This window comes from Pseudopipra pipra, chromosome 3, assembly GCF_036250125.1.
Source record: "Pseudopipra pipra isolate bDixPip1 chromosome 3, bDixPip1.hap1, whole genome shotgun sequence".
Classification (NCBI taxonomy): domain Eukaryota; kingdom Metazoa; phylum Chordata; class Aves; order Passeriformes; family Pipridae; genus Pseudopipra; species Pseudopipra pipra.
The window spans coordinates 4726893-4745397 of NC_087551.1; positions in this window are offsets into that span (position 1 = coordinate 4726893).

Consider the following 18505-nt stretch of genomic DNA (forward strand, 5'->3'; position numbering starts at 1 on the left):
GAAAAGCAACTCTTTTCTATTGCCATAATTTAAAACCCGTATCTGGCTTTACAAATTCCTGTTCCCTCAGCCCAGTGACAGACTGGGGAGCTGTGATAACTTTCTTGTGTCAAAGTAACTAATGAGAAGGGAATTATCTCTCTCTCTCTCTCTGTGGAAATGCCGCTGTTCCCAACTACCTGAGGAATGCTGCAGCTCCCCACCGATACCGGGGCTGGCTGTGGGCCGGGGGTGCCAGCGGTGCCAGGTGGGGTCCAAGGCACGGGGACAGGCATTTGCTGACGTTACACATGGTGGTAAAAATCTCGGGGTTTAACTGGCCCTGCTTCACTATGGGTTCAGGTGAATTTGACACAGTTGTCCTTATCTTGTTTCACGGAATTAATGCAGTTAAATATTTCCTTTGTGAATATTCCAATCACTTGCAAGCGCTGAGATGGCTGCAGCAAAGCGCCGTTTGGTGACACACAGCACTGCCTTAAAAACAGTTGCATGAAAACCAGCACAGGACCTGCACACGGAATGAGAAGGGGTTTGTTTCTACACAGAACGATTCCTCCAGCAGGTCCCTGCCTTTCCCTTGGGTTGCACTTTCGTTTTCCAAGCCTTTCCCAACCGTTGGCACTAGCTGACGCTCTGCAGCAGCCTCAGGAGTTGGAGGAGGCGAGGGGCAGCCTTGCCATCCCCAGCAGAGGACAATCCTCAGGCAGGACCAGGCAGATCCAGTGGTTTCTGGTCCTGCTCCCCCAGGCAGGGAGTCACACACACTCTCTGCCTGACTCGCTGCTTTCAGCCTCAGCCCGAAAATGCGTAAGAACTGTGTGATGTTTGATCTCATATATCTTCAATGGCAATGTGCACTGGCACCCCCTAGTTCTTCCCTGTTCACTCGGTTCCTGAGCACCCTGGAGGACTGCCAGAAGTAAAGAACCAGCTCTACGAAATAATGCTTAAAGCTTTTTGTTCCAGAGGGTGATTTCTTCAATATTTCTTAAAGAAATACAGAGGCCATTTCTTGAGCAGCTCATCTAATCCAATGTACAGATCAAGGAGGGTTCAAACCACACACATTAAACACTCCCCCTTCTTCCTTCCTGGGACTTGCTACCTGGTGTTGTGTCTGCTGCTTCCCCCTCAGGGGGACCTTGGTCACTCACAGCCACCCCCGATCCCTGCTGGGCAGAGGAGCCCCTGTGGCTCTGCCTTGTTTATTCTGGGTTGTGGTGACACATTCCTGTAGGAACAGAGGAGCCTTGGTCTCTCCACCCATGCACATCTACCTGCTGACAGGTATCAGCACCTAAGGAGCATCACCAGAGCACCAGAGCTCTTGATCCCCTCGTTAACTCCACAGCAATTAGTCCTCAGTGTTGTGAGCTCTTTGTGCTACAAACTTCTTTAAGCGTCAGAATTCACTGGACAGGTATTAATATTGATTTTTAGCCTATCTGGAATAGAGAGTGAAAAATCCAATACTGGTTTTTATGAAGAGCCATTTCATACTTTCATAATAGATGTCATAAAATTCTTTCAATTACTGGGGTCTCTTCAGGGGAACTAATTATTGTGCTATGCATACCTAGTCTGAAAACTTAATAATATCTCCAGATGCTGCCAAAAGTCCTTTGGAGGTCTTACAGCCCACCAGGGAACCCTCTGCTCTGGTTTTTCTTTTTTTTCTTTCTTTTAAATGAACTATCAAATGTTCAGTGAGGGAGATGGACTGGAAACCCTGCATTCACACGAATTCAGGGTGGTACTGTTCCTGTAAGGCAAGGAGGGATGATGTTTATTTTATTTTTTAATCTTTAGATGACCTTAGATTTGCCTCAGGTCAGCTATTTAATGGTGACTGCCCAGTACCACACGCTAAGGGAACTGCAGGCAGATCCCTCCATCTCCTGTGGGAATTGCCCCTGTTGTAGGAATTAACAGGCAGCTTTTGGGGTGCCTTTCTGGGGGGGGGGAGGTTATCCTGGTAGAAGGTGAGCACCAACAGAGGCAGAGCTGTCTTAGTGGCTCCTTGCACGAAAGCCACCAGATGCTGGGCATTTGTTCCATTGACAAACGCCCACCAGAGTGGTGGGTTCCACCCCAGCACAAAGGATGATTGTGATCACGCTGGGGAAGGTGTTACTGCAGTTATTTCCCCTCTTTCAGAGCTGCAGGCACCAAGGCCCGTTGCAGTCCGTGGCAATTTGTATCAGAGAGAGAGGGGCGTGGTGCGAGCTCCCAGCACAGAAGGCTGGGAGGCCTCAGCCCTCTGCAAAAGCCACAAGTGTTGCCCATGAGGAGTCAAACCAGAGCCATTTAACAAGCTCCCACCTTCCCCCATCTTCACATCCAGATGGCTGTTGTTAAAGAAGGAGGCATGAAGTGCCTGAGTCTGTCTCAGATGACAAAACCATGCTGGTGGATCATGCTAATCCCTTCATGTCTGAACCCCAGCTCCTCTTGGGTGCATTACTCATCCCTGTGGCTCTCCAAAGAACTAGATTTTCCTTTAGATGTCTGATTTTGCTGAAAGATCTGAGAAATGCTCAAGGGCGTAAATTATTCTTTCCATAGCCTATGATAATGTATGATTCTTAAATTGCCACCAGATCTGCCTCCTTCAGATAGTGGAATGAAAACAATATTGTGCTCTCCCCAAGCCAAGAGGAGGATCTGGTCCAAACCACGTCGTCTTTCAGCAACCCAGCAGCATCATGGATGCAGATGGTACAAATGCCTGGAGAAATGCAAGTGCTGGAGGATCAGAACTCAATATTAGCCACTCAAATTAATCTCTTATACCAGTCCTCAGAATTGGGGCCAGGTTTGTAAGGATGTTAAGTCTGTCAGTACGGTGTAAATCAGTGTACACTGCGGGGTGATGGAGGAGTGGTGTCAAGTAGAGCAGGAGCTGGTTTATTCCTCAGTACTACCACCCACTCAAAACCTAAACTGGGACATTCATGTAGCTTCATTTAAATAAAAATTGCATTTTTTTTTTTATTTCTAACTGTAAGAATTATCCCCACTAATAATACTGGTGCTTACAGCAGTTACCAGTTGCATATTTGCACCTCCCTTGACTGGCAGCAGAGGTGGCACTGTTTCTGAGCTGTGAAATGGAAACTGTTTTCACATGACTGTAGGAGATGATACTTCCAAAAAAAAAAAAAATCAATAAACATCAGAATACCTGTGGTAAAATCAGAGATAGCAACCCTAAATCACTAAGGCCACAAAACCACTAAGACAGGGAGCTATAGAAGTCAGGTAACAGATTAAAAGCATTCAGTATTTATATAAAGGGAGGGGAAAGGCTTGGAGGATGTTTCTATACAACCATTTTGGGCTATCTGTCTGGCCAGCATTCCTTACCACAGCAGAAATACAGGCAACAGCCAACGAGCGCCTGATCCAGCTTTTCCTGGCAAAATTGCAATCTGCCACCAGTTACAGCGGGAAAGGGACTCATCCTACAGTAAATCACATCCACTTCCCAGGCAGCTTTTCTGGGAGCCACACTGTGGCTTTGATTGCAGATGAAGCCTATTCAGGCATGCTGACAGCCAGGCACTCATGAGCCCAGCGGCTGGATTCGGGATAAATCCGTGCTCTCCCTACAGGAGACTTGTAAGGCAAGAAGCACAGGCATCCATACACCATTTGGGCAGGGTCTGCCAAGACTCCTCCTATAGCCACAAAGATGTTTCTGCCACAGGGGAGCCAAAAAAATATGGAGGTATATTAATTTAATGATGAAATAGCAAAGGCACCATCTTTTTTTATTGTAACTGATGAAAAGCCTGTAATGCAAATTGTTGTGCCAAGTTGCCTCTTCTATAGCCAATGTTTTGGCATGTTCCATTCCTATCTAGGCAGTTTTTAATTATTAATCACTTAAAGTGTTTTGAGAGCTGGGTTTCAGTGGATTTTAAGTGATGGATGATCAGGGATATCAAATACTGAGCCCAAGTCTCAATGTGAGGGTGTTGGCGGTGATCTCACACCATTACTTGTGACTGTGGGTGGCTGCAGGGATTGACAGCTGAGGCTTCAAATGTGAGAAACTCTGTTCTTAAGTGTGTCTCCATATGAGACAGGCCCTGTGGGTTCACATTTTTGCACTGCTATCCATTACAGCAATTGATTCTTAGCCAGTGTCCTAGATTAAAGCAAAACAAAAGCTTCTGCTTTTCCCACATTCACTTCCAGAGGTTTTGAGATGTCCTCTGTCAGTCTGAAGAGTTTATTGTCATTGGCCAAGTAGGACTTTCCATGGATGAGAGAAGATACATCTGGAAACACAGAGAGCTCCTCATTCGACACGAAATGATACCAATAACATGGGATGGTTTGAAATGGATCTCAGTATCAGTGGATAATGGATCTCAATGATCATGTGCCTGCACCTTGAGACAGTGATTGATCTGAAAAAGGATACATCCATGTTACCCTGGGATCACAAGTGTTTGCACTGACTATATTTTGAACTCCTCGTCAAAGCTGAACAGTATCAGCTCTAGAAACTACTGATAGCATACAATCATTTCAAAAGAGAATTATTTTGCAAGTCTTTTATATGTGCATTAAAATTAAATCCTCTGGAAAATTTCAGAATGTGAGTTTGCAACGAGTCCCCTGTGACAGGACATCCCCCAAGAGAAAGAATGAGAGGGGAGAATGTAGCTCAGCAAAGCTGACAGTTTAAACATCCCCAGAGAAAAATATAACCAAGGAAATTATTTTTGTGTATGTGCTTGGTTTGTTTTATTAGGCAAATGACCCATGGCACTTCTGCAGAGAAGAAGATATATTTTAGATAGCAAAACTGTGCTTCTTGCTTGGGATCATTGGGTCTCAAGATTGTTGGAAGTTACAGCTTTTAAAAGATGCCTTGGTCCTGTGCTCAGTCCAGATAAATGACTTGGGCAGTCAACCCTGGGACTTTACTGTGTATGGATGTATGTCGTGAGGAAGAAAAGAGCCTGGACTTATCTACAGAGACTTGGAACATTTGGGGCAAGTGTTCCAAATTAAGAATGAAAACATTCCATGATTTACGTCAAAACTATAAAAATAAGCATTTTGCACAGCTCATGCTCTGACCGAAGTCAGCATCTCTCATCCAAAACACGCCAAAATTACTTTGAATTACTCCAGCTCATGACAAATGGAACTCTCCTTGGTGTCACATGGCTAAAATACCTGCCCTGTCTTGATTTTCCTGTAAGCAATCTCAGCTACAAGAGGTGCTGCTATAATGATTTCAGAACAACGCCATGATATCCATGGCAGGGGACACAGGAAAAGGGGGAAGGGAGAAAGCAGAAGGCATTACTTGTAGCTTTTACTATATTAATGTTATACCATGAGCCTCCCACGAAGCTCCAGCTAAGCCTGTGGCCCCAGTGGACTAAGTGCTGCCTTAAAAATATGTGCTCAAAAAAGGCAAGCAGGAGAAAAGGGCTGTCCCTGTGACAATGTCACCGTAAATGCACTGCTCAAGCACGGCAGAAGCTGTGGGTACAACCACTCCACCTGTAAAATCTGAGCTTGGAAGCCAGAAGTGAGCACTGAGCTTCATTCTATACCAGACCTGCTCTAACAGCAAATTCACAACCTTCTTCCTGAGGGATGGATATACACCAACCTCTCCAACATCCAGCATTTGGGAACCTGACTTGTGCACCAACAGCACAGCACAGCCTAAACAAGGGGCAGGGCCATGCCAAAGCACAGCCCCCCGTGGGATGAAGCTGCTGGTGGTGCTGCAGATCTGCTGCACACCTGTAAAAGTGGCAGGAGAAGCACTAAGACCAGTATGAACAGGAATACCTGCGTGTCAAAGGAGCAGGATGAGGGCAACCTGAAGTCAGGTGTGTTAGTAGGCCATGAAGAGCTAACAATCCACAGGCAGCTGCTGAGGCCACCTGATGCAGGAAACAGGGGAGAGTGAGTCAGATGGGATAGGGTGGAGGGACTGACCCTCATCAGCTCCTCCAGGGGGGTATAAAAAGGCAGCTCCAAAGCTAGGCTGTGGTCACCATCCCAAGAAGTGTCTGGGTTGTTTTGCAGTGGTCATCCTTTGCCCTCCATGGCACCGTGAAAGCTCCTGGATGTGCAGCCTGGACATAAGCATCACACAGCCCTGTGGTTTTCAGCTGCTCACGAGTGAGTAAATGAGAGTACAAATGAGTGAAATTGTGTTTTGTTTCAAACTGAAATCACATTCTGCTGGCATCCAGGTTTCTACAGCAGGATGCAGTGTTCCTTCCCACAGCTGAGACTCTGCAAACTGATTTCCTGTGGAAGTGTTTGATGGTGTCATTGGTTTGTGAGTGGAAGAAAGAGATTTGATGTATCTGTGCTGTAGTTAAGGCTTCTCTAAGCTGCCTGTGAGGATGCCTCCTGCCAGCAGCATTTGGGTGTTGCTCCTTAGGTTGAAAACTTTCCTTTTTGCTGCAAGGGCTTCTCCACAAAAAGTGCCAGGTGCAGAGTGAAGCCCTCGAAGGCATTCCCTTGACAGAAAGGTGATGCTGATTGAGCACAGAGTACAGCACCAATTTGCAGTGTACTGCCTAAGAGAAAAGGTACTTCAGCTGGCAGAATAATTTGCAATAATGAGGGATGAAATCTAACCTTTGCAGTATACCTCTTGTCAAACAAAAACGTACCAAAGTCACAGTGTGTTCCTGGAGTACTTGACAGGCATTTCTTCTGGGTAGGGCCCCATAACACAGACTTGCCTCACAAGCCCTTTGTTTTGCCTTACAAACTGTCACTGTTGAGGTAATGCCTCCAGAAGCTGGAAGGGAGTGTGAGTGGAGCTCCTCCATCAGCACTTCTGCTTTCCCTCCCCAAGGTGGGAGGAGTGGCACATAAGAGGAAACTATATGTCTCTGTGGAGAATGCCAAGGAGGCAATATAAATGAGCAGTGTTGTTTGTGTTGGGTTATGAGATGGTGTGCTGGTTAAAAGGAAAAAAAAGAAAGAAAAAATACTGGGTTTTTGGTGCTAGAGTGGCTGGGTATATCTGCTCCAGGAATGTTGCTGGATTAGGAAGATAGATCTCTAACACCCAAAGGTGGGCAGAACAAAGACCTCTTCTGGTGACCAACCCCTCCAGGTGATGCTCCTGAAGGAGCAGAGTGATGGGAACACATGATTTGTGTCCCAGCAGGGCTGCCTTGCTTCAGTCACATACTGGGCTGAGTGCCTGACTCTTGTTTGCTGCTGTAGAGGTTACTCCAGACAGTATCAGGTTGTTTCAAGGGCTGCTGTGTTTTCACATAACTCTTGGCCTGTACAGGATTTGACACTATTGTTAAAGCAAGAAATGCACCTGCCTTCCCCAAACCCCTCACTGAAGTCCTGGCATGGACAAGCACAGCAAGTACCAGCACACAAGGGCTTTGTGTCAATGGCACTTGGGTAGGAAGTCACTGTGGTATCTCCCACAATCTGCACTACTTTGTGTGGATGTAGAGTTGAAACTTAACACTGAGCATAGTCAGTGATTCCTGGGATAAGCTGCTTTGACTTTTTTTCTAAGAAAGGCAGCTTGGCAAAGGGCTGTTCATCCCTTCCCTTTAGCTGGAGCTGAGGTCTTCATATGGTATGAAAAATTAATTAATCCCCTGGGGGAGAGGGCTGCTATGAAATAAAAATCAGATCCATGAGCCAGACAGGCATAAGAGGAGAAACAGTGGTTTGGGGGTGAAGAATAACCACCTCTGGCCAAGAAAAAGCCAGGGGAAGAACCCATTGCATATCTTCACTGGCATGCAGTCCTCTTCCTCAGTGAAAGTTGGCATATTGCAGAACAGATGATTTCCCTGACTTTTTTTCTTTTCGGTGCTTTACACTTCCCAGGAGTTGTTTCTATATGACTGTAATAGAGCTGTCAAAATAACAGCTTGTGGTGGAGGATGCAATCACACCTCCCAGCTGCCCCCTTCTCCTGCAGCACCTGCCTCTAAGGAGAGGCTTGAGGATGAGGCCACACGGAGGTGACGCTGGCTGTGAGCACAGGACATGTCTCACTGCCCGTCTGGCTGACCTTCCCAGCAGAGCCACAGCCTTGGGCTCACCCATGCCATCCTTGCCAAAGCTTTATAAGCCAGGCCCCAGCTATGGTGTCCTCTGCTCTGTGATCTGCAGAAGGCCTTTTGCACCCAACATTTTCAATCCTGCCACACTGTGCAGACAACATATGGAGCACAGTCCCAGCAGCAGCCAGCTGATGGTGTGAGGTTTGGACAAGTGCTCTTCCACTGCAACTTGAAGGGCAATGAGGGTGGAGGTGGGACAAGATCTGGTCCCTGTCCTCTGTGAAATGGCTGTTGAGTAGGATATCGAATATACCCCCAGGAGGAATTGTATTAGGCCCATCTGGCCAGGACTGCCTGGAGGGAGGCAGCATCTTGGTGCTGGGGCAGTGATGGCTCTCCCATGCCTGGGGAAAAGAGTGGTCGTTAGGAAGTGTCCAGCCCTTCCTTCAGGAAATACTTGTGTGGAGTTGAACGGGTGGCAATATCAGAGCAAAATATTAACGAGGGACTGGAGTCACCATCCATCAACGTCCATTGGTGTTTACTTGGAGGCATCAGCATTTTTCTCCCTTCTTTCATCAGACATCTTAAGTCACCTACAGGTTCCTGCTTGCAAGGTCAGCATTCCCTATGCATGAGAGCAGTAGCTCTTGCAGGCTGAAGCTCTAGGCTGCGTGGGTCCGATGCACCAGCTCAATCAGATGTTTAAGTATCTCTGCAGGAATGATCACTGTCATTTAATTTGCTGATTAGTGTTGTCATATCTATTTGTGGGATACAGTATAATTTATGGTAAGATCCCTAGAGGATCTTCAGCAAATGCTACAAGTAATTGAATCTGCTGATTTCGAAAGGTCAGGTGAAAACTGAGCATTATTATAACACAGGTTAGGTGATGACAACACCAGGCAGCTTTACCTTTTGAATGTAAAAATTTGGATTTACTGATTATCGCTATATACCACCACTGTGGAAGAGGAGTGAATGATCCAGAAGCACAACTTCTGTTTTCAATTCTTTCAGTAAAAGCAATGTAGTTTTTGGATAGAAGAGAAGTAAAAGGGACTTGCTTTTTCAAATCAACGGGTGGGGGGAGAAGGATTTCAGAGAGAAGTGATTAGGGAAGCATCAGGAAATTGTTTGGGTTATTTTACTGAAGAAGTGGCTCACTGATGAACTCTGAGGCTGAGTGCTGCTATTTCCAGCCCTGGCTGTGTATGATACCCTGAGCTGGCACAGCCACTTCCCGTCTCTCTTCCAGCAAACAAGCGGATTTCCCTTATCAGCAGAACTAATTCTGTCTGGCTGACAAGTTATAAAAATGAAGTCTTTTAATTTGGATTGTACTGTCTTTGGAGCTCATGTCTGCGGAAACACGGGAGAAACAGAAGGAAGGTGGTCTGGCAAGCAGCAGAGACAATCAACTTTTGAGGGCACCAGGCTACAGGAGCTCACTGAGGGAAAGGTTTGCCCAAAGAACAAAGCTGAAGAACCAGTAACACAAAGCTCAAGCTGGGGTGCTGGTTTGTCTGCACAAAAAAGCTGCATGCTCATAATAAGTAGAGATTTCTTTGCAATAAAACCAAACTTTCATTTGTTTTTTTTTTAAAGAAGATTTTTTTTTTTTTTTTTTGAGGACTAGATTTCTGTTGTCAAACTTCTCTGGCCTCTTTAGAAACCCTTCCAGCCTTCTGGAATAACATTAGTTCCCGCCTGCTTTCCACAAAGTAAATTCCCATGACAAAGTCAATGGAGAGCTTGGCACAACCAAACTGGCAAGACAAGGAGTGGATTGAAAGAGTGACTAAATTTTTGGAGAATCTCTATAAGGCTGCTGCTTGCCCCAGCACCCTGTATGGTGTCCAACAGGCCATGCACCACTGACTTCTCCTGGAGCAACTCCTGCCTACAGGTGCTTTGCACAGAGGAAAATGGCTGAGTTCATAAATCTTGTGACCAAAGTGCCTAAAAAAAAAGGATAAATGCATGTTTGCTTGTAAAAGCCCTTCCCCCAAATGGATCAAGCAATTACTCTGTGCTTTTTCACTGCAGAAATATGTATATACTGCAAACTTTCTTCTTCAGCTGCTCTGTAAATCATCAGCCTAGAGCACTGCAGGCCACAAGAGCTGCCAGGACAGTAAACCCAAGCTTGAAGCCCACAAAAGTCTTAAATACCCACCTTACTTCAAATAGCCTGGTGACAGCAACATGGATGTGTCTAAGGCTGAGTGCTCCCAAGCTCTGATGGATCAGGGCCTAAACACACATGGACACTTCAAACAGAAGCATCTGTCAGCAGAAACTTCCTCTCCTCCGGAGGAGGCTTTGCTCCCAGCTCCTGCGTGGGAGCTGGGGCACATAAATCCCCCAGATTTTGTTGTTCTGCCAGCAAGTAGGAAGAGAGTAGTGAAAACTTGCCAGGTCAGTTAGAAACCAGCTGAGTGACAGTGCTGCAAAAGGGCCACCTGAAAGTAAGCAGATGAAGAATAAAAGACAAGAATGGGTGAAGTCAGAAGGCAGCCTGGCTCTGGTTGGGTGCATGTTTGTGTGCTGCAGTGGCTTTGAGGCTGTGGATGCTCCCTCCTGTTTTCCTGTGTGTCTCCCTTTGTGCCAAACCCAGGGCACAAAGAACAGAACCTCTGCCATGAGTGGAGAGGGGACACCAGAGCAAGGACCCTGTGATCCCAACAGCACGGACCTGTTTTCTCTGTCCCCAGCATCGCTCCCCTTGGGTGATGGCAGGTGCCACTGATTGCAAGGATATGCAGTAGCCCACGTGCATCAAATGGGGACCTGGGAGGTTATTTTAGTGCTCTCTGGGGACAAAGCCAGGGCGCGCAAACATTGATAAATAACCGCTCCCGGTTCTGGGTCTCTTATATAAGATGATGATTATAGAAACTGTGGTATATGACGGGGTGGAAAGGGATGCAAAGATCAGAGTTTTTAAAGGAAAGTAGGTCTGGGTTTTTAGGGGGGAAATGGAAATTGCCAGCCTTCCTTGAGGTCTGACAAAACCGAAGAAGGTGGTGCTGTGTTGTACCGATGTCTCGGGCCGCGGGACAAAACGCAAGAGTTCTGCGCTGGGGAGGTGCCAGTCAAAGACTCTTATAGAGATCTTCTCCTCAGAGGTGAGCTGATGTATGGGACTGTCAGCTGAGCACAGTGCTGGGAATAAATGATTTAGTAGCACAAATGGTTTCCAAAGTGAGCTAGGCAAGTATTGTCCCCAAGTAACCAACTATTCATGTTCCTTCGCAAGCACAAACGGTACTTGATTTATCACAGGCATGCAGAAAGCAATTCTGTAGCCGTCCTGGCACTAATGTTTGTTGGTTAGTGAAGAATTTTTTACTATATATTTTCCTTTATTTTAAGCCTACTGAAGGATTAATGCTCAGGACACTTTTTAACCTTAATCAGAAAAGAAGCTGCTTATAAACTAGATTTAGGCACCTTTAAGTCACATATCAGAGAGGGGCTGCGTTTGGGCTACATTAAGACAGGCTGCTATTTTATGCATAATTGTTTAGGGACAAATAAGGGAAGGTTTCATAGTGTAACACAGTGCAAAGCACTGAATGTTACACACAGCTATTTGCCATCTCCTCCTCTTCTAAAAACCCACTGTAACTTGCCGGTTCCCTACGCTGCAATTTGTTTTCATACGGCCGGGTTGTGAAAGCTGTGGGAATGGAAGGGATCAGTTGTTCTAATCTGTAATGCGAGTACCAAACTCCACTATGCCTTCAGCCCGATTGTTGTGGTAACATGTGCATTTATAGGTTCAGTGGTGAATGTCTGGAGGTTACTCTTCACTATTTATGATCTGATCAGTCGTACATTAAAAAGTAGACATCTTACAGCAATGCAATTCTGAGTTAGGCTTCCTCAGGTGTGTTTCTCCCCCTGTTGGGTTTCTGGCCGCTGTATCAGAAACGGCATCACAACCTGTTTCATAAAGGAGGTTTTGATGCACTGTCATTGGAAAGCCTCCTTTAGAAACATTGTTGTGCTAATGTGAGATCCTGGGTTGAAGGAGGGCTGCAACACAGTGGTCTGGATCTAGGAAAACGATCAGATAGCCAGTCCACAGGATGATAGGGATATTGTCTGGATGCCATCAGCGCTTCTGTCTCTCTTGTTCCAGTACGTGTCTATATTTGGAGCGCACTCCACAGGAAAATTCACACAAGGACACAACTCCTGCCCTGAGAATCCTCTTCAACGTTTTTGGTACATCCCTTCCTTTGGGCTAAGGCTGCTCTCATTGCAATTAGCCGGAGCTCGTGTTGCAGTTCTTGTGCGTAAGCCTGGCTCAGCTGAGCAGTCTCCCTGACCTCCGTGGGGCTCCTCGTGTGCCTAATTTAGGGCTGGAATTTGCCAGCGGGTCGGCACCCACTGGGATGCTGATAAGTAAGACCTACTCAGTCTGTAGACAGGCTATTTCAGATCACCCCAAAGACTTCCCCTGATGTGCACAGCCTGAAACACAGACCAGGTCCAGAAGATCTGCTGGACTGTCCCAGCTGCGTGGTGTGCCCCAATCCCATGGCATTTACTGGGTCTAAGGGGCATTTGTGCTCACAGTGATGGCATTAAATGAAGGAGAGATGAACATGTGTCTGTGGCACAATGTTTTCATGAGGCAGGACTGATAAACGAGAAGCAAAAGTATATCTGGGGAACAGGTCAAGGTGCACTGACACAGGTTTTACAGGTTATGGATTGCAAGGACCCAGACTGACTCCCTTCTCTCCTGCAAGGCTGCAAAGGCAAGAGCTAAGGCAGCAAATCCAGCTCTTGTTTTTAACTTCCTTCACGTGCCTGCTGACATGTTGTTATGTGAAAATCCCGGCAGGGGGTGGGAAATGGTGTGTCTGTGGGAGTCGTATAAGTTTCTGTGTGTTTAGCCATTGCTTGTTTGCTCTTCCTTGCAAGGTCTGTGAATGGAGACCATTGTATACAAGGACATGCAATGGCACCCAGGTGCTCCTTGGCTATAAAGGAACATTTGTGCAGTGGCAGCTGAACCATGGAGATGGTAGCAGCAGGTGCCTTGTCTACAGTTTGAAGGAAAAAGGAGTATGTTCTATTGAATAAATCAAGGCTTTGTTAGCTAGGCCACCTTATTCCTGCAGGGAATCCGTAGGAAGGGTTTGTATTAAATGTTCCCTGATGATAATGATACTTTTAAAATAGAATTCAGAATATTATGCCACCTAAATCTTGATAGCCCATTCCTTCAGCTCAGAAATGCTAATGCAAGGTGTATCTTGTACTCCATACTTTATGGCTGCTCCAATTTCTCTTCTTTTTTCCACTCTATATTAATGTAGAGTTAGAGGCTTTATCTCCACAACTGCACAGTCCCCCTCACAAGCCTCTCCAGACATATGGTTTAGCAAAAAAAAAAAGCTTGCTTTGTTCGTCAGCATTATACAGTGTAATTAGGAGAATGAATAGAGATGCCAGAAAGATTTATGACTTTATTTTTTTCAGAGATGGGGAGGGCAACCAACACACAGCATTGATTTCACGACAAACTGGGGATCCTCAGTTCAGAGTAGCATTTTTCTCAATATCTGATTTAGAAATATCACCCTAAAAGTGAAATGATTTTTTTTCTTTTTAGAAAATCAAGGATAAATGGGCAACATTTTCAAAATTTACTGCTTTTTTTTTCTTTCTAAAACATTCAGATATGCTTTGATAGCCTAGAAAACTGAAGGATTTGGCACTCATGGAAAGTCCTACCCAATATTAATCCACCCTTCAGAAAATGTGCCATAACCTCTCTACCCCTGAAGCACAGCTTTGCTGAAAGTGTTGCAAAAAGCTTTGCTAGATCTCCCCAATACTTTTTTTTTAAAAATCACCTAAAAGTGCAACATTTATAGACACTTGGAAAACAATCCAGGACGCAGCATTTCAGTTTCAAATCCAGCTTGCAGCTGGTTTCAGCTCTCTCTTTCAGAAGTACAATAGGAATGTGACCACTCAGTGACATCTTTTTTTGGCTGGGTTTGTGATACTCCTTGAGATGAGCTTTTGGTTCCAAAGGGGTGGTGAGCTCTGCTCCCATCCCTGGGATGCGAAGCCTGAAGTCTAATTACCCTGTTTCCATCTTTCTTGGTCGTTCCCCGCTTTACTGCCGGCAAATATAGCAAAAGACCTCCAGTTGTGCTGAGACTGGAAGCAGTTGAGGCTTGCGGTTGGAGCTTGAATAGCATTGTAACCTCTTATTTTCTACCCTGTCTGGCTCTGAATGGCAGCTATGCAAATTATATGCATACACTTTCTACTGTAGGTTATTTTTCGTGGGGGCTTTCACTTCAGTAGACGAACTTTGAACAAGTAATTTGAAACTGGTAACTTTAATCAACGGAATTTTTTCTTCTTTTTTTTTCCCTGTAAAACCAGCTTCTTCCACGTCACTTCTAATTCAGCCCTAGTTAAATACTGTTGCTTTCCTAGGAAAGATCTGCTATTGCTTAAATCAGAAAGACAAATACAAATATAATGCTGTCCACCAAATGTGTGGGACGTGCAGATGAATAACTTGCAATCAAGCTTTAAGTGCAACTTAGTCCATATTCTTCTTTGAATTCTTTGAAAAAGAGGTCTGCACTAATAATGGGGCTCTTTAAATTCCAGTTTGAAACCAGTTGCAATGAAAATCAAGTACTGTTATATAGCTCTGGACCTCTGCCTTCAGAAATTAAAAGCCCAGTTCCTATTGACTTTATAAAAAATTATTATGTTTTAGTAAGAATAATATGCTTCCCATGTCAGAAGAGGGTTTCTTCCTAACAAAACCTTTGTTTTGGTGCAAGTCAGTGCCTGTCACTGTTGGATGCTTCCCAGAGCTACAATCAGACCACAGGATCACACAGCATCTCTCACAAGGACCACTTGCATACCTCTTGCCCAGTCTCACATCCCAAACCCCAGTGCACCAGTACCATGGGATGTGCCAACACACCTTTGTCTCCCAGTATAAGCACAGCTGTAATAATTTCTGTATTTTATACCCACTTTCCAAAGATATAAATAACAACTCTCAGTTCCTGGGTCTACAGGGCAGCACAGCAGAGTGCTAATGAGAGACCTGTTCTTTGCCACCAGCTCAGCTCTGTGTGGGCAAATAGGTGTTAAGCTGAATTTTAATCTGCTGGCAATGAACTTCTTATTATATAGCTCTGCCTAAGGGCTTGGCAGGTTTGTGCACCACACAGGGTTAGTGTGTTCAGGTGAAAGCTGAGCTCTGGGTGAGGACTGAGGAGAAAGCAGACAATTCACTGTCTCTGCCAGCAATACATACATATATCTATGTAGACTGAAACCCATTTCTCCTCTATCTGCAATTACATGTGCTACTATTCTTGTTGGGATGAGCACTAGCTGGAGGATATTTCTGTTTGGATGGAAAAATAGAGAGAAAGAAAAGAAATATCAGCCCCCCCAAAATGTGCTTCACAGAACCATGCATACAGCATACACACTAGATAACTGTACCACAAACTGGTGGTCCTGCCAACTCTCATTTGCCATCCCAAGGATATCAATTGGAAAGGAAGATACAAGGGACATAAATCTTCCCTTTTGTTGCTTTTTTATCAGGCTTATTTTAATCTGCTTGCCTAAATTAGCCAGAGGTGCTGTTAGTCAGCAGCACCACACCAATTTCTGTGAGCAGGGCCTTGGGGCTTTCTGTGCTTTATCAGAAGAAAGGCGTATTAGCATGAGATGTACGCTGAGTTTATTAGATACTGATACTTCACAGCTCTCTCCCCCTCCTGTCTCCAGCTCTATTAGTAATCCAGTCACCAACTCCTGTCTCTCCCCTTGTTCTACAATTCCACACACTCCTGCTATTGTGTCTGCTGCATCTCTGATTCGTAAAGCTTCTTGCTTCAACTTTGCATCACTTTTGCAGAATAACTCCTAGCATGCTGCTGGTAAGAAAATCTTTTTACCTGTTTGACAAGACTGTGACCAGTGCAAGTGTGGGGCAGTTGATATTTATGGGGAAAGGAACAAGGAAAAAAAAAGTTTTAATATAAAGAGTTCCCATCGCAGGTTCTTTAAAAGCAATTGCTAAAGATGTTGCACAAGTGAGTTTCTGCACACATTTGTGGTTTTTTTTAATTGTCTTTTAAGTTTTTCAACACCATTTTAATTAAAGTCTTTATTAGTGAGTGTGTCATTAAAAAGGACTGCCTTTTTATTATTATTCTCTACTTTGAGATTTTTACAAGTGACACACTATAAATGTTTTGCTCTAAAGGGGTCATTCTGGGAGAAAGCAAGAAGGAAGTGTTAGATCAGTCATGCAAAAGGTGTGATGTGAGACATAGCTCGTTTTAATGAATTTTATTCACTAAGTGAGTCTACTTTCTGGTCACAGCAATTTTGGTGCATTGATTTCCAGCCCCGCACTTGCCTGGTAAACAAGATCTCATCACAGGCCCTGGTTTGTGTCAGTAAGTCCTTTCTGCTCAGGCAAATCAAATATTTTAATCTCCAGGTCCTCCCAGCTTTCACACACAATTGTATGCACTCACTAAATGAAGAGGCTCAGAGCTGCAGGGCCGGGGGTGGGGGAGAAGCCTGAAGGTGCTCACGTCCCCATTAACTGAGGAGCTGATGGCTCCTTGTCCCAGGCTGTGCCAGCTGTTGGCAGCTGCACAGCTTCTCTCTCTCTACCTGGGCAGTGTCAGCCTTGGCTTGTGCCTGGGAGGCAGGAGGAAGGTTGGCTGCTGGGAGGTGCTTGGCTGCAGCAGCAGGGAGCTCAGAGCAGACTAATGGGTGTTCTGGTACCCAAATCGCTCCAAGGACGGCTCTCGTACCTCCAGCTTACTCTGTGCTCACACACAGACTGTTGTGCTGATGTGGGTTTAGCATTTGCCTTTTTTCAGGTGTAGCAATCAGGTTACTGAGCAACTGAACTCAAAATTTTAAATTTGGTTCTGTAAGGGAAGCAAAATTCTGAATACAAGCTGACTGCCACTGCTCAACTGCTTGTGGATTTAGATTGCCATCTTTAGGTATCTGCCTGTGCAGGTTACTCACATAAGCTCTAACAAAAACTTCCATAACCTCAAAAATAAGAAAAAGCTCATCTACCCCCCAGTTTATCCCATTAGCCCACTGCTCTTTACCATTCCTGTGGCCAGATATCCCATGACTTTACTACATGTACTGAACAAGTGCTGATGTCTCAGCTGTAACTAACACCCAGTAAAGGGAGCACAGTATATATTTAAAGTGTGTAAGGACCCAGCAGATGTTGTGCCAAGATTAGTATATAACATTCTTTGTGCCTATCTGATATCTCCTCCTTGGAGGATTTGTTCTTGAGAGTTGTATAACACCTTTTCTTTTGCACTGACCTCTGAGATAATGTGCATCAGGAACGTCATATTATCAAGAGAGCCAGGCAGTAGCTTGGGAGTTGGTACAAGGGCACATGAATAATGGCATTATTTCCAATCAGAAAATTGCTAAATTTAAGTCTATTACTGAATCCAACAGAACACTGTGCAGCTTGGCACCTTATGCAGGGTGTGCACCTACATAAGATTATGTTTATAACAGGAATCAACAAGGTTCAAAGAAAAAGATGGAAAAGAAAAAAACGTCCATGAGCATGTGGAAGGGAATACTAAATGTTTAGTGGTATTTTTAGCTGACCTCTTGGTTTCAGAATGCTTTTTAATAAATATCCTTCACCAACAAAGTGAAATGGTAAGCTACAACCTGAAAAAAAATCCACAGGCACGGGAAAAATTCTTACCAGGTTGGAGCTGGTTTTGCCTTCAGCTGCGATGTTGCACGCAGGGCAAGGTGAACTCCTGGTACATGCTAGATCTACACATCCATAACAGAAAGGACTAGCCATAGTGCTTAATTTAAAGCTATCCCCTGTGAGGCTATTGGTGTGAGTAGCAGAATGTGGAGCAATTGTGTGCTGCTAAACATAAAGTCCTTAAAAACTAATCCTTACACTCAGTTTAACTGCCACCAAAGGTGTTGTCAACAAAGGAAAACACTTTGAGCAGGGATGGATTCCTATTCCAGCAAATGTGGCATCACTGGGTCTGTTGCAAGCAAGGTTGTTATTACCAGTAAGGTTTACTGTCTATGCCTAAGAACACAGAAGTAATAACCTGCAAAATTAAGACAGTGCAAATGTAATACTAACATTTCCCAGGAGTGTCTGGCTTTGCAGCTCTAGAAGTGCTGGTACAAGGCAGGACTTCTTTTTTTTTTTAATTTTATGGTAATGTCTTTGGTTCAGCATTTACCATCAGGAAGTTCCAAAAGTAACAATGCTAATTCACTACTAGAAAAAAAAAATGGGACTTTCCTATCCGAACAGCAGGAAGATGAGCCAAAACTAATAATGGCAGTGGTGGTTTCTCTCTTGTGTTTATATGGTCAAAAACTGGAAG